Raw genomic sequence first — 5,000 nt, 5'->3', positions numbered from 1 at the left:
AAGTCTTCCACTACTCTTATGATTTAATTCTTATTAGATGTCACCTCTCCGTTTGGTTTCTTTATTGCATACATTTGATTTCTCCCTATTCCGAGTCTACCGGAAATCAGTTTCATTTATTATTTGAGTACTGAATATCCGTATATCTTTTCTCTTTTTCTCATTTATAGTCTTTGTTAGTTCAGCTAATTCTATCATGTCCCTGTTTGACGATACTTCCATGGCCCTACATTTTTGCATAGGCTGTTTAGTTTCTACCAAGAGCTTGATGGAACTTTGTTTTACGTTCTTATCGCCTACTTCAGGTGCAGCTTTCTTTATTATGTCATTGAACTCTTTGTTGATTTGGTCAATGTTGAGATCTTCTTCGCTGAGAAGTGAATATCTGTTTTGGATGTTAAGGTTAAATTCTGTCGCTCTGGTCTTCAAGTTAGCTAAATTTGGCTGCGGTTTTCGTATGGGTTTGTTCCTTTCCCTTCTGAGGTGTAATTTAATTTGGCTTCTGACCATTCTATGGTCGCTGCCAGCATTTACTTTATTAATAACTGCCACATTTTTTACTACATTGCGCCTTTTTGAAATTATGAAGTCAATTTCGTGTTTTATGTCAGATGGCGACTAGTCTTTTTCCGAAGAATGTTTTCATGATATTGAGTGATCGAGCCTCCGAAAAATCGACTAACATTTGTCCCCTTTCATTCCTAGTGCCTATTATGTGATTCCTCACTACAGTTTCTCCCGTCTGTTTAACTATTTTGGCATTAAAATCTCCCATACTTATCGTGAATGAGTTTCTACTCTCTCGCTGGCTAAATTAACATCTTCATAGAAGCCCTCTGTTTCTTCGTCACTGTGGCTGCAGGTTGGTAGAACTGAACAATTTTTAAGTTATACCTTTTGTTAAGTTTTATTGTTAATGAAGCCACTCTTTCGCTTATACTATAGAATTCCACGATGTTCTTTTCTAAACGTTTGTGAACTAAGAAACCTACCCCTAATTCCTGCTCGCCACCCAGGGGTATACCTCTCCAATAGAATGTGTCCATCATTTAGTACCTTCTGTTCTTTGTCTAGTCTTCGAACCTCACAGAGTTCTACAGCATCCCATTTAATGAAAGAGAGTTCCTTAAGTAAAGCTAGTAAGTCGGATTCACTTCTCATTGTCCTTATATTATATGTGCAAAGGTTCATCAACGTGGGGCGGCCTGTTTTTAAGCAGAGACTTTCAGCTCCCTCTGCTCCGGAGCGATCCTGATCGCCGCCGTAACCAGGGGCTCCTTCGCCTCCGGGGAATGAGGGCCATTTTTCTGTTTATGCAGTCATGCTTTTTAATTGAGAGGTAGACAGCCGAGTTACCCCCACCTACTGGCTTAAGCGGGGGTATCTTGGTGTGTGTGTGTGGGGGGGGGGGGATTTACTCGGGATGCCACTGATAAGCCCTTTAGCAGGATTAGCCCTGTCTAGAGTGGACTTATGAGCAACTACGCACTTCCGTGCATTCGCGCTTATACTCGTGCTCAGACGTTTGAACAGTCTGCCTGAGCGCACATATACATTCCATTATAATGAGCATTATTATGTGCATAAACTGTAGGGTTGCAGCAGAAGGGTTGAGAGAAGGAGGCGGATGATGTGGGAGAGGATTTAGGACGAAGTTGGAATGGGTAAGGATGGGGTTTGGGGTTAGAGGAGATTAGAAAGGTGATTTTGTATATGGAAGTTTTCCGGAGAGGTGTCGCATTACGTAACGGTTGCTAAGCCAACCGGTCTGCGCCCTCGGCCGACCGCGGCCACGGGTCGCGGGGTTAGCGTCTGGCACCCAATAGAGGTACCATCGCTTGAAGTAAGCTTTGTTAAATGCATTTTTTACCGCTATTTCTATCTACTGTGGCACTCTCGATGAGCATTGGGACCTTAAGAACTTATTTAGCACGGTAAAGGAACCTAGTATACCACGTATATATATATATATATATATATATATATATATATATATATATACATACATGCATACATATATATACGCATACATACATACATATATATATACATATATACATATATATATACACACACACACACACACATGTGACTGCCGCGATGGTCCAGTGGTTAGAGCACTGGGCTCCGACCCTCGTGGTCTCGAGTTCAATTCCCCGTCGCGGCGGTCGTAAAAATGCCTGCGCTCTGACTGCTTGCTCGAGCCCGAGAAAACGACATATCGCCTTAAGAAGTCAAACGCAGGTGTCGTAGGGGAAGTCACCGCCGTGCCACAGGTGTTTGCGCGCCGAACCGCGGTTGATTAGGAAGGGCATCCAATCAGGCAAGGGTGACACTGCAATATAACCTCTCAATAGTGAATTGAGAGAAGCCTGCAGTGGAATGAATGGCTGTTAATATATATATATGTATATATATGTATATATATGTATATATATATACATATATATGTATATATATGTATATATATACATATATATGTATATATATGTATGTATGTATGTGTGTGTGTATATATATATATGTATGTATGTATGTGTGTGTGTATATATATATATGTATGTATGTATGTATATATATACATATACATATACACACATATATATAGTTATAAATTTAGTTTACTTCTAGATTAATTGGTCAAGTGCCACTGACAGTGTCGAGGAAGTTCGACTTTCCGCCTCAGATATTGTCTCGACAGGAAATCTCATAATATTCTATTATCAGCGAAGTTTAAGGGACAGCAATTTCAGTTCTTCGGAACTTATTATTCAGCAATCATGAGGAATAGGGTGATAATACCCTTCATAGGGGAATGTTACGAATAGAATGGATATATTATACTTCCTGTCGGACAAAATAAATACAAACGTTATTTATTAGAAGAATATTTATGTCATGAAATGATATAGTTTCTTTACATAAAAGGCAGTGAAAGAAATATTCAGCAAATGAAAATTTGCTCTTTAAACCTGCGTTTAAACGATACTTTGTATTAATGCTGCGTAACTGACGATGCACGCATGTACATAACGCATCTGAGTTTTATTAACGGGACCGGAAAAATGTACAGTTGCTTGACAGTTAGGATTTATTTCAACCTTTGCCTTTGCAAAGGTTGCACATCGGAAAAATATTATTCACCACAGGAGGTAACTGATAATAATATATGTTACGAAATATGTTAAGACGAAACATTTTGTGAAGATGGACGATATAAATTATTCATCCTAAACAATCAAGGATATTGTTGTACGATAAGCTACACGCACACATATACACACTCACACACACAGAAAGAAATGAGTACACCCAAACTATTAGGGAAGCGAAATTGGACTTTGAAAAGGATATAATCAATAAATGTATAAACCAGCCAAAGCTCTTTTTTAACTACATAAATAGTAAGACTAAAAGTAGAGATCATATTAGCACCATCAAAGACAATAACATCGTTTATACTAAGGAGGAGGAAATGTGTGAAATCCTTGAAATGACAAGTAACCGTACAAACATAAATCAGAATATCGGAAATATCACACTCGAAAAGAATGAAATAAAAGACATGCTGAAAGGATTAGACAAGACTAAAGCAGAGGGACCAGATGAGATATCTAACTGGGTTCTAAGGGAATGTGCCGAAGAATTATGTACTCCGTTATTGTTAATATTCCATAATTCAGTAAGACATTAAAACTACCAGAAGATTGGAAACTTGCTGATATTACACCTTTATTCAAGAACGACGACAAACAAAACCCTCTAAATTATAGATCAGTTTCGTTAACTAGTGTAGTGCAAGCTGTTAGAAAGGATAGTTAGGAAGCAATGGGTTGAAGTACTTGAAAAACACGATATGATATCAAATAAACAATTTGGTCTTAGAGAAGGAAGGTCATGCGCAGCAAATCTCTGTTTCTTTGATAGAATTTGAGAACTATTACAAGAAAGAGACGGCTGGGTGGATTGTGTATAATTAGACTTTAAGATGGATTTGATAAGGTGTCTTATAAAAGACTATTAAGGAAATTAGAACACCTAGGCGGAGTGAAAGGCAAACTCCTTGAATGGATGGAAGTCTTTCTTCATGAAAGACAGATGTGAACCGTAACTAGAGGGAAGCACTTTACATGGCGACGAGTAACTAGCGGAGTACCTCAAGGATCGGTCTTGGACCCAATTATGTTCACTGTTTTCATAAATGATTCAGTGCCAAACATAATCCCACGTAGTTATCTGAATATGTTTGCTAACGACGCGAAATTGAAAAAAAAAAAAAAAAAAAAAAAAAAGATAATAGACGATGCCTCCAAAGTGATACAGAGAACTTATTCATTTGGAGTTCTGCATGGAAAATGGAATTCAACACCAATGAATGCCATATAGTCAGGTTTGGAGAAAGCAAAATTCGTCCATTATACCAGTACAAGTTAGGAAACGTAATATTAACCAAGAAGATAAAGAAAAAGACCTTGGGATAATCATAAACAGGAACCTAAGCCCAAAGTTCATAAAATGCTAGGGCTGATTGCCAACATGAAAAAGGTATTCGTGTATGTGGACGAAGACATGGCAAAAAAAGTCTTTACAGTCATCATAAGACCTAATTTTGAGTATGGTGCAGTGCAGTTGAAAGTAAAAAGAGGTGAGAAAGATGTCACATAAATAGTGACATAGCGTTGTATGTGCCAGAAATATCCATCAATTTAAAAAAAGTTATATGATAATTCAAATATAGCAGACGGGATCATTTTAGCTTAGCGCACGTGTCTTTTTCTAACATCCTAAAGTAACTGATTTCCAATGAGACATTTTTGTTGCCGTAACTTTTTAAATTCAATAACAACATCCTGTATATTTGCTTATGGGCGACCTCGGTCTGTTTTCTATAAAGTTACTTTTATCTGTTTTTTTTTCTGTTTTTTTTTTTTTTTTTTTTTTTTTTTTTTTTTTTTTTTTTTAATTCATGATGGAAGCTAAGAGTATTCTCTCTGACATGA

Source organism: Penaeus chinensis, chromosome 42, assembly GCF_019202785.1.
Source record: "Penaeus chinensis breed Huanghai No. 1 chromosome 42, ASM1920278v2, whole genome shotgun sequence".
Classification (NCBI taxonomy): domain Eukaryota; kingdom Metazoa; phylum Arthropoda; class Malacostraca; order Decapoda; family Penaeidae; genus Penaeus; species Penaeus chinensis.
Note: the sequence above shows the minus strand (reverse complement) of the source record.